Genomic DNA, 12,797 nt, shown 5'->3' with positions numbered 1-12,797 from the left:
GTCGAACGTAAGTCGAATGCCTTATCGCCGGTGTATCTCGTTCAGGAACAAGTTTTTTTTTTCTTATTAATCTCCGACCTCCATCAACGAGAGCAGATATCAGAGTGTAGGGCCGTTCGATCGACGACGATTCGCCTCGCCAAAACGTAATGGTTTCATCGCGGCTCTTACGCATTCATACAAGCCGCCGCCGCCGTCGCCAAAGCAATTTGCGCACCGCGAACGCGGCACGTGCTCTTGACGTCCGCACAAGCGTGGTCGATCGTCGCCTTCGACATATCGGCGTGGCGATAACTTCCAAGCGCTGTCTTGTAGGCTTGAGCAAAAGTTGCGCGTTGAGTGGAATTCCTTCGCCATGCGCCGCCGCTGAGAAGAAGTGTTGTTCCCGATCAAAAAACGATTTACAAACGGCTCTGGCTGCAGCTGTCACCCTCCATACCTAAGACATGGCCCCGTTCTTTTTACTTGTTTGTTTGTTTCTTGTCGAATCGGTGCTAGCTAGCTTCCTGTTCGCGCTTTGCTCTAAATGACTTCCTGTGCCAAACGGTCAACGCGAATGCAAATCGCTTCGATTTTACTTTACTGGCGCGCATTATATCTCGTGCGTGCAACAAACCGACGCGGCGCGTTTGTAATCGGTCCAGTGGCTAGCGGAGACAGAAACGTTGACACGCTTCTTTCTTTCTTTCAGACCGAAACACGCAGGACATAGAAAGACGTAGCAGCGGTATGGCATATTTCATAGGCAGTACATAGGTTAACCGCAACGCTTGTAGACAGCGGCGTAGCTTTCTGACTTTGCCTGCGGGATGGCGCTGCTGGAATAGTAATTGCTGGGGTTTAACGTGCCAGAATCACGATATGAATATGAAGCGATGAAAAATCTTTGGAACACGGGGGGTCGTGGACCCAATCGCTTAAAGGTTCCAACTTCCCCTGAACTTCTAGCTTATATGCATATGATTGTGAGGCATGCCGTAGTAAGGGTGTCCGGATTAATTTCGACCGGCTGGCGTTCTTGAACGTGCGCCTATAAATCTAAGCACACGGGTGTTCTTCTGCACTTCGCCCCCACCGAAAAGCGGCCGCCGGGACCGGGAATCGAACCCGCGTCCTCGGGCTTAGCAGCGCGACACCTTACATGCCAAGCTATAGCGGGGCCGGTGGGGATGCTGGAAGCCTAACTATCCGGGCTCTGAGGGAGGCACGAAAGAATTAATTCCGCTGATGCTCTGATCAAAAACATGGAAGTTTATTTACGCAAGGTTCGTCATTCCAGCAGCGACGCAGGCCGAAAAGAGCACCCTCCCCCCCCCCCCCCCCCCCCAACCCACCCACCCACCCATCTTTGTTAATGACACCGGTGCTTCTTGTAGTTTGTAGTTGTTCTTGTAGTCTTTCGCGCTGTTTCCCTCCAAAATTGTAGTTTAGTGCGTAGTATAACAGCTACACTCTAAGGAAGAAAATAAAAGGGGGATGTTTGACTCTTTTTCCCAGGTATATAACTCTCATATAGATAACTATATACAGGTGAAATCTCTTTCGGAGAGCCGTGTGACGCACGACTCTTCAAAAGAGAGTTATATGTGAGAGTTATATATGTGAAAAAAAGAAGAGTCAAAGGTCTCTTTTTTTTTAAAGTGTATATCAAGTATATACATTCAAGGCAGTATAGCTCTCATCTGGCACATTCTACGCGGCAGCTTCCGGAGGTGTCGCGCGCATGCGGTGTGTCCCGCGCCGGTTACGCAGCTAGAGGGGTTTCAGTGTGAGTTATTTCACCACAATTTTATGTTGTCTGCACTGTGTGGACACTTGTACATATAAAGTAGTACTGACTGTGGTGTGAAATGCGGGAAACAAAGCTGCGAATGAAACGCAGCTGGACTGGCCTCGCGATAACGGGCGCAAGTGAACTCCAACGAGAAATCCAAAGAGGTTGTTTCGTGCGCTGCGCTAGATAAGTGTTTTGCGACACGGCCGTCCGTTCTCGCTTTCGCCGTTTTTTCCAATTAGCCTCGCGCAAACACCGACCCGGAGGCGCCGTATATACTAAATTACCGGGGCATGTTTGTGGAACGGGTCGACATCGGTGCGCTGTCGTCGGTGTGCGCGAGCGAGTTCCGACGCCAAATAAATGGCTGCGACACACTTCGTTTCTTTTGATTGAAGGAAGGGAGATAATGTATTCGGACGTGTGTTTGGTACATGGAGGCGAGCAATGAAAATATGAGAGCGAGGGAGTATACGTGAAAAAAGAAAGAGAGAGATGAAGGGGGATGGTTGAGAGGTTATGGGTTGGCAAGGGCGGGTTTGTTACGGGTTGGCACCTAGCGTGGTTTTGTACTGCCTCCAGGATCGGAAGCATCGCAAGCTCTGTGCACCTCACATGGTATTGCACTGCCTGTGGGATCGACACACCTTTGTAAATGCGATTTCGTGTGAACAGCGTCATCACGTACCGTCATCTTACGTGACGTCACAGCTATACACAGCTACGTTGCTCGAACTCCGACACTCAGACTCGCCTAAATTCTACTCAGAGACTCAGACTCGAGGGTCGGTCCGAGTAGGCATACGTGAATGAGTCAGCTCATCAGTGAGCTTGTCGGTCGACACTTTAAGTTCTATTCTTCGTTATTTCCAGAGAATTCTGTGACTTTGACTCCTTGGAGTGAGTAGAACCCAAGCCACAGGCGCGCAGCCCGAAATGTTTTTGTTTAGGGGTATATAGGGTGGAGGCGTTCAACCACACTAAATTGATGTTCGTGTGTGTGTTTGTATACACACGTATATACACATGCAAAATCGAAAATTTTCGTGGGGGGAGGGTGGTTTGAACCCCCCCCCCCCACACACACACACATACACACACGCTTGGCTATGCCATTGGGCACACACACGACACGACGGTATCGTGTGTTCGGACACCTACTGCATGAGCGAGCAACGTATGAGCACTACTTAACTCTTTGTGTGCCCTTATAAAAAGTCGCTGCTCCATTAAACGCCATTCCGTCAGCATTTGGCCGCGGTGACGTCACTATACCAGCGGAATAATCCCACGTGCGCATGCCATTTGATATATGAATGCCAGTGTCCCTTCTACGGCCTGACGAAAGGCAGGCACTCGAAACGTTTTACTATTCACGTCCTTCGGCGCCAGTCGCGTAGGAAAATTTCCGAGTCGCGGCGCCAGTGTGGACCGTTAAAGAGTTACTACTACGCACATAGACGAGCCTTATATGCACTGAACACGGAATCATCACTATACAGCGTGGTTTATAAAAAGCCATCGTCACAACATCCATGCATAAACGCGACGTCTTGTGCCGGAGGAAAGTTTTTCTAGGGCGGGCGGTCTGGTAGCTGTCACGAGAACATTCCGCGACGCGACGGCGTCATCTGAATATAATGTGCATCTGTTACAAATTAAGCGGCGGCAATCTGGCTGTCTGTGTACTTGCGATAAGAAAACAGGAAGCAAACAGACTATCAGAACCGTTCTGTTTGATGCATGCGTAGCACAATCTCGTATGCTGCAGCTCATTAAACCACGTGCTACATGTTTTAGGAGCCAAGCATACACACCGCCAGCTGGATGGCATATATCACCAAGGACATACAGCCATTCATGGATAGCAATACACTTTTCCTCATCGCCTTACAAACACGAGGAGTGAGTGTACTGAATTCGCGCACGCCCAACACCTCCTAAGTGCTTGAAACACCACATTTAGGCGCCAATCAATTCCGTCCACTTAAAATTTACTTGCACAATCATTGCACAATCATAGTCGCGAAATGCGTGCGCCTGCAGAATGGATTGCTAATTTTTCGTTGTTAAGGAAGATTTGTCAAATTCTGGACTACGTGCGAGAATAATAACTTGAAGGGGCCCTGCAGCACTTTTCCAAGTAGCCGTGGAATGGCTCCATTTCACGAATCGACCGCCGCAAAAATTTTTAGAATCCGTCCGGTACGAGCGGAGTTACAGAGATTTGTCGCACGCTGTAATTGCTTCATCTCTTCTCTCGTCCCTTGATCACTTTTTCTTTTTCTTCTTTTTCTTCGAACGCGCGCGCTAAAGTCACTGTTCCAGTGACTTTTCCAGTGACGACCGAGCGCGCCATGTTCAAATCAGCGAATGGCGTGGCCGATGGCAGTGACGCCATAAGCATCATTTTCGTCGAGAGAAGAGGAAGCTCTTTTTAGCTGACTTTGAGAATTTATTGTAAATCCCATTTGTTTGGCTCGCGTGTTCTCGGGAGCCTCGACTATCGATAGGCAGAGTTTTCTGACCATGCTGAAAAAGTGTTGCATGGCCCCTTTAAGGTACGGGAATATCAATCAGTCAATTATTTCTTGCCTATCACGCCTGCAAATAACCTTCCCAGTAACTCTCAAAGAAACATGTCTGGTGCAAAACGGTGTGAAAACAAAACAGTCTAAGAGAGGGCCGCCCTCCCCCCTACAGATACACATACATGACGACATGCCGACCTCAAGAGCCGACGCTGCTGAGCCACATTTACAAAGACAGAAAGGGGGTGAGTGGGGGCGTGGCGGCCCCCCACCCCTATTATCTGCGGGGGGCGCCAAGTCTAACCCATACCTTTACATTGTCGGACCTGCCGGTCGTTGCGTATTGTGCAAGGTTATGGCCATGCAGGTTTTTGACGATTATGGCGGCCGAAGACCACTGATGTTACATTCCAAGAACGGTTTACTTCCTATATTTACCCCCGGAAAGGCCGGGGGCCCAGAGAATAATGCCGTTGGGAGCAGCACGTCATCGCTTCATTTTCATTTTTGCATCCATTGCGAAGCTTGTGTTCTTATGACTCGACCACGGGAGAGGGGGGGGGGGCTCCGGGAGACTACCCCTTCCTCCCCCCAATATAATGTAGAGGCTCTGCGCACGCGTATGCTCGTGCGTATACGGAAAACGATTAATAACAGATAATTTCGCGTTTCCTTATGGCAGACAATTTGATCGGGCTCGTTGGTACGAATCCGTGGCGGCGCAACCGCGTTAGTATTCTCATAAGGGCACACTTTTTTTTTCTTTCCCACGGACTGTTCGGGCATATCGAGTTGAAAAATTAGTTCGTACCGCTTGCAATTTCCTGCAAGGGAAATCGATATCGTGAAAGACGTCTCAGACAGCGCAAACCCTGCGTTGTATTCTTCACGAGACGTGACACCATTTCCATGGCTTTTTATTTCCACGCGTGATATATCGAAGTGCTGCCACTCTCTACTGGCGCTAAGAGGACGTATACACCATAATCCGGCCAGTGGACCGATCATACGATCCTTCCATAAATTATGCACGGACCTGCGGGCATCTCTCCGAGCGCGATGATTTCCCAGGCGTATTCGAAAAAGAATTCGACTGAGATATACACACATACGGAGGTGGGGTTCTGGAACGCATTGGCATCGGTGATGAGAACGACGTCGTCCACGCAGAAGCTCAGCATAGACTGTGCTTCGAACACGAACGGTTCAGTGGCTTTATTGTTAATTTACCAAGAAGCACGAACGAACAGCAGCTAGGAAAATGTGACAGCATCCCCTGAAGTATATGCGGCACAGCGCCCAAATATAATACAGTAAAGCGCTGTGGATGCTTCTATATGCACAAATATATAGCTTGCTCCCAAATTAATGAACCTGTTATCATACTTCTAGTCGCTTGCGCATTTATCACCAAGCGACACGCGCGCTTGCTTATTTACCTTCTTACCCGCCTCGGTGCTCCAGTGGTTATGGCACTCGAGTGCTGACTCGAAGGTCGCGGGATCGAATCCCGGCCGTGGCGGCCGCATTTCTCTGGAGGCGAAATACTAGAGGCCCGCGGGTACTTAGATTTAGATGCACGTTAAAAAACCCCAGGTGGTCGAGATTGAAGGAATGTCGTTAGTGCAAAGCTACGCAATAAAGTGCGTGGATTACGCCGTAGCGTTACAAACAAAGCGTCTAGAGTTCGGTGCAACAAAACCACATCACTTTTTGGAACGACCATGCATAAGCGCTGGCTCTAAAGCGAAGCATAACGTTCATATTCTGCGGGAGCATGGGGAAACACCGTACAGACAGCCGTCTCCCTTTGCGCAATGCACTGGAATAAGCACGATAACCGCAGGGCCAGCCATGCGGTCATGTTTTTACATCATTATTTTGTGACAGGGATATGAAGGAGGGGGCAAGGGGAGAATGCCGTCATTATTTATTCAAGGTTCTCGCGCAGGCTGTTACAAATGGCGAGCCATCAATCACTGATCCCCGCGATCCGCTATGGAACATGAATCAGCGTTCGTTGCCTCGATGTGCAAGATTCAACTACAGAACCGCGTTTCTTCCATACACGCACCACGAGCTCCTGCAATCTCTTGCACGGTTCAGTTAACTGTCGCCGCTCTATCAAGGTGGAAGTGAGAATTCAACTTGTCTGCGCTATCGTCTGCTGGCGTTTATTCAAGTGTTAATCGCTAAAAAAAGCAAGTGTTGCGTTCAACCGCCTTCGAGTTGCTGTTTATGGCTCCCGAGGCGACATGGAGCAGAACACGACGGACACACGAAACGTGTGAAGTGTGTCCATTGTGTTAATAAACGCATTGCGCTTGGTTGCTTTAACTCATCATCATCATCATCACCAGCCTGTCTACGCCCACTGCAAGGTAAAGGCCTCTCCCTTGTTCCGCCAATCAATCCGGTCCTGTGCTTTCTGCTGTCACATTACACCTACAAACTTCTTAATCTCATCTACCCACCTAATTTTCTGTCTCCCCCTCACGCGTTTGCCATCTCTTGGAATCCAGTCAGTTACCCTTAATGACCACCGGTTATCCTGCCGACGTGCTACGTGCCCGGCCCATATCCATTTCTTCTTGATTTCAACTATGATATCCTTAACCCCCGTTTGTTCCCTGACCCACTCTGCTCTCTTCCTGTCTCTTAAGGTTACACCTATCATTTTCCTGCTTCAACTATGAACCGGCTAATCCAAGAACAAGAACTGCAGGGCTGTGGTCAGAATTTTTCTCTATAGGCGAGAAGGGGGGGGGGGGGGGGGGTAACCGTACTTTATGCACAGTACGGTCCACTGTTAAAGGGAACACTCAAATGAACACCAGTCATCTTGCTGGCCTTCTAACAGCAAGTCGATCAGCAAATAATCTTGATGCACTGCACTAGTGTGTCCAAGGGAATCAGAAATATGAACCACCTGCAGTCTCAAACAAATCGAAGTCACTTTGCTTTTGCAAGAGATTGGAATCCAAACTTGCCGTGGACGCAGGTGTTGCCTTTAACAGTTGGTCCGTCTGTAAGTTCGTGCGTGCGTTTGTATGTGCGCGTGTATATATTCACATGCAAAATGGAAAAATTTCGGGGGGGGGGGGGGGTTGAATCCCCCTGCCTTGGACCGCCCCTGAAAGACGTTGGTCTCGGGTTCGAACCCCGGACCAGGACGAATTTTTCGTCAACTAAAAAAAAGTTCTCCTTCTGAGAAATCCGTACGGACTTCATTGCAGCTTTGCGCTACAAACGGATGGATGGCAATCTTCCCTTTCATTCCATAGCCATGGAAACGGTTGGTGAAATGCTTTTGCACGCGCTTCTTTTGTCGCTTCCGAAGAGCCTCACCAACGCCTCCTTTCGTTGATCTCAGGAAAGCCGACGTCCTTCAACCCTACGAGCTGCACGTTTTCCATTGTCATTTCTATTCTTAACATGCCATTCTTGGATTATACTCATACGAACGTATACATAAAAGAAAATGGCATCCTTGGCGATACTCCGTGTATGGTGGGGCCATATGAAATGCTTGTATTTCTCTTTCATTTATGAGCATCCAGGAAACGGCATACACAACTGAAACCAGTATCAGACAATGACTGTTTCTTTCCTATCCCTCTCTTGTACCGTTAGTACTTTGTGCCATTTCCTTTAAAGTACAAAGAGTGTAAATGGTACGAAGTCATAGCTTTGCACTCAAGCCTTCATAACTCCACAAATGCAGTTATCAAGGTCCGCATGCGAAAAAGAAAGCTGCCAGGGTGGTCACGATGAGCATCGCGGCAGCACGCCCGTTGGCACGCGGTTGTGGTCGCCAACGTTACTAGAACAAACTCAGTTTCAAAGCTCCGTATCTCCGCCAGCGGAGGAGGGTGGTCCGAACGGCGGTCGCGAGAACTAGCGGCGCTGCAGTTCCGTCTTGCGCCACTATCGGCGCGTCGTCTGCTGCCGGCATAACGCTGCGGTCCATCGCGCAATTGCTCGCGGCAACTGGGCCCATGCCCCCCTCCGAAATTTGTTTTTGCTATGGCATACAGAGCCCAAAATGACACTTGACCACATCAGCCTGCCCAACCCCGACTTCAAATCAAGGAGTTGCCCCCCCCCCCCCCCCCCCCCGAAAAAAATTTCTGCCGACGCCCCTGACTGCGCGGCAACTTTCTTATTGTACTAGTGGCAAACTGAGACATTTATCATTCTTCCATTCGATGTTCGCGCGTCTCATTTGCGGACTACTAATAGGTGGATATGCATAAAGTCGTCTGTATGCATTGGCTCGCGTGCGTTGTTCATTTGATTGGCTAAGTATCGATGTACGGTCTATATTTGAGCTGTCTACATTGCGCTCAACTTCCAATCATAGGATTTTCTAAGCGAATCAGGGTTTTCAGCGTAATTTTTATAACTACCACCACAATTTTAGCCGCTGCCGTCTTATCTAGACCAAGAACAACCCTAGCACATTTGTAAAAGCCTATAGAGTGTACAAAGAAGGGTACTTGCTCGAGATACAAAAACGTTCTAGAAGAACAGTACTCATGTTGTCTACAATTTATTTTTAAAAAACTTTGTCGAAAAACATCACCAATGCTTTGCAATGTTTACAAGACACGTTTTCGCGACGGTTGAGGGGACATGCTCTGACCCAAAATCGGAAAATTTTACGAGAACTCTGTAAATGAAATCTCAGTGTACGATTACATCGAATAGATGTCGTCTCTGAGCAATTTTTTCAGCGGATAGTTATATTTTCGGTGTCGCACCTTTCTACGTCGCATCTTTCTACGGTGCCTTGTACAATTCGAACAGGTCGGCCGTGCTGTGAGCACCTAGCAGTTATTCGCGCGTACTCTGTCGCTAGAAGAGTCGTCAGTATTGACTCCTTCGCACAATTTCAGTTTTTCAACTTCACCGAGCAGATGTTCCATGCCCGCAGCACTTACACTGCATGACAGCCGTTTGCGCTGCGTGCTGTAGCTGTTCACTGCGCAGTTAAACTGCTCGTCAACTACAATTATCTTTTGCGCATGTAAGTCTCCCGAGCCGGCGAGTGCAAAATATTCCGCACATCTTGTTCGATACCTCGTCGTAAAATCCTTCGAAAATCCACTGCTTTGAAGGCATAGCGATAGTTGACAACTGATCGAATGTCAGTGTGATGCAACTCTCAGTCTCGGTAGCGTATATATATATATATATAAGCAATAGCCTGCCTTTCGTTTCGCTGTTCTATTTCTGGCGGCTCCTTCAAACTGGGCACTGAGCTTTCGCGGGACGCCGTGCGTTTTGCGGGGAGGGGGGGGGGGATTTGCGCCTTGGTCCCGACCGTTTTTGCCTTGAAATGTGGGGTGGAAGTGCTGGGAACAAGCGCTGCACGGCACCGGGCGCGAGTTTCCACAACAACACGACGATAGTGCATTACAATGTCGTCACTCTCAAAATGAACGTCACAGACCTTGCATTTCGCAGTAAGCATTCTATCGTTGCGATGCAAAGCATGAATGGCGTAGGGTCTTTTGGAGGCCCGAAGAACTGTCGTCAAGCGGAGTCGTCGTTGAAGTAGCCGCTCTTACACCCCGGCGCAAAGCAAGTCGGCATACAGCACTGTGAATCGGTTCGTCCTCGTTACGCTTCATACATCATGCACGTGTCTTCGTACAAGACGCTAAGCCTGGTTAAGAACAGTCGCAAAAATGACGAGCGAACAAAGCGCATTCGTCGCTGTAACCCACGTGCGCTCGTACGTCGCCGGCGCCGATCACAACAAGCGCCAGCCGCGGGAGCTAGACGTGACTGCAGCGCCACTAGTTCTCACGACCGCCACGCGGACCGCCTCTCCGGCGGAGCTTTTAAACTGAGTTTGTTCTAGTAACGTTGGTGGTCGCTAATGAGCGTTAGCGATATCAACGAGCGTCATTAGGCTAAGTGGTGTCCGGCATTAGAAACCACAGCGAGTTGTCCGCCAGGAGTCATCAGACACGGCGAAGGGGCAGGAGGCCAAGTCTAACCGGAAACCTCGACTGCCTTTAAAGGAGCACCCATGCGTATTTTCAGAGCTGCAGAAACCTCAACACGATTTCACCGCCTAAATGGGTGACACTAAGTGGCAGCGGCGTTCTTTGTTTAACAATATCAACGACACACTAAATCGAAACACTATTAATTTAGATTCAACAATTAATACGTCGAAACTCTACAGGCTTCCCAAGCATCGCTTAGTGGCGCTGCTGGATGGATGGATGCTATGAGCGTCCCCTTTAAAACGGGGCGGTGACATGTCTGCCACCAGGCTCGAAGAAAAAAAAAAAAAAAAAGCTTCCTTGTTTCATGTTGGCCAAATACCTTATCTACATTGATTAAATCTATGTTATACCAAAAAATATAAATTCACGGTCCATCTCTCTGCCTCTTAAGGCAGAATGACCTTATTTTTCCCCCATTATTTATTTTTGTTCTTTATCTCTACTTTTCTGCCACCAATACTCTAACCGTCTCTTACTTATTTCTATCGCGGACGTGTTCAGCTTTCCATTGTTGTCCCTAAAACCCAAGGCTTCATGTAGACTCGTGCCCACACGTATACCTGGGTGAATATCGCCACATTCAATCAGTACATGTTCCATCGTTTCCTTAGTTCCCCCGCAGCATGTACATTGTTCTTCTTCGTTACTAAATCTCGCTTTATAACTACGCGTTCTAAGGCAGCCCGACCTTGCTTCAAACAGTAAAGCGCTTCCCCTTGAATTATCATAAAACCTTTCCCTCCTTATTTCGTTTTTTCCTTTTCGGTAGTTACTCAGAGCCGGCTTCTTTTCCATCGCTGTCATCCAATAAGTCCTCTCCGCCTCTCTGACCTTCCGCTTAATGCTCCTTGTTGCCATATCGCCCGCACTGCCAGCCGTATATTTACTGGTGAGCCTCCTAGTTCTTGCTGCTCTTGACAGGCAGCGCCATCTGTGGCAGAAACATGACACGCGTGCCATGATTTTCATGTTACCACGTGTCACTTATGTTCGTCATGTCGAAATGTGTCGTCATACCAGTTTTCGTATATATCCATTCATTTAAACGGCTGCGAGCGCCCTGAGACCATGTCATGTAAATCATGCCGCACATGACATGCGTGTCATGATTTGCACGTTAGGACCTGTCATTATGTTCGCCATGAACTCTTGTCACGTCATACCAGTTTTGGTATATGTGAAATTAACGGAATGGCCGCAAGAGCCCCAAGGCCGTGGAATGTAAATCATGCTGTTCATGACATGCATGTCATGATTTTCATATTATGACCTGTCATTTATGTTCGTAATACGGTCATGTTATTCCATACCAATTTTGGTATACATCCGATTAACGAAACGGCCAGGAGAGCACAAAGTCGTAGGCGGATAGATAGATAGATAGATAGATAGATAGATAGATAGATAGATAGATAGATAGATAGATAGATAGATAGATAGATAGATAGATAGATAGATAGATAGATAGATAGATAGATAGATAGATAGATACGCTCAAACTCGCAGAAGTTCGCTAAGAAATGCTTCGCATTTAAAATAGAAACTGGTAGCATGCAACACGGCCGCCTGGATCATCGACGCGCGCCCCGATCCAGGCGGCCGTGCATGCAACGCGCGTTCTCCGCTCTATTCTCAGCTCTATTCTAGCATTTATTTAGTGGTGCCACCCTTTTCGTCGGTGGGATCCAAACGCACACTTTCGAATTACGCGTCTGATGCTCCAAAAATTGAGCTACGACGGAGGGCACTCCCTCGTGCACACCGTTGGGTATTTATGTGCGTTTGATCCCTCGGAGTGTTAGCCAGCGCAACTCGTAGCCGTATTTGTAAGGTTGCGAGTTTGGATCCCTCTGACGGAAAGGGTGTCCTTTCGTCCATTTTATTGCTTTCAATTTGGGCTATAGTATCATTGCACTACGGTTACAAACAACAAATAATGTTCCTCTGCTTTCCTTTGTTTCACTTAATTGGCTGTTCGTTTTTTTAACAAAGAAAGGAGCCCCTCGAACAATTCCCCTTATTTCGCACTCTCATAGCGAGGGCTTCGTTCCGGCAGACGTGATGCAGCATGTCAGGGTTTATTGGTGAGTTGCCGCCTCGTGTAAAGATCACGTGCCTCGTGACGCCTTCTGGCGTCACGAGGCACGTTTACCTTACATTTACTAATAAAAACATCCCTTATACTTTCCTTGGCATTATTGTCTGCTAGTGCTCATTAATCTTCTCGCAAAAAGTGTTTCACACTCGCCGCCTTGGCTACGAGTAGCGCTAGGTGACACTCCCAGGGACTAAACGCACATAAATACCCCACAAAGTATTAAGGGGGTGCTATGTCGGATTTCTGGCATCCCACAAACTATTTAATCAAACTAAATAAAATAGCACGTGAAATATAAATATGAAAACTAAATATACAAAAGAAAAATAAATCAAACAAAAGTTGCAATTATGATAAATGCAGTAAAGAAA

This window comes from Rhipicephalus sanguineus, chromosome 4 (assembly GCF_013339695.2).
Source record: "Rhipicephalus sanguineus isolate Rsan-2018 chromosome 4, BIME_Rsan_1.4, whole genome shotgun sequence".
NCBI classification, from domain to species: Eukaryota; Metazoa; Arthropoda; class Arachnida; order Ixodida; family Ixodidae; genus Rhipicephalus; species Rhipicephalus sanguineus.
This window is presented reverse-complemented; position numbering follows the sequence as displayed.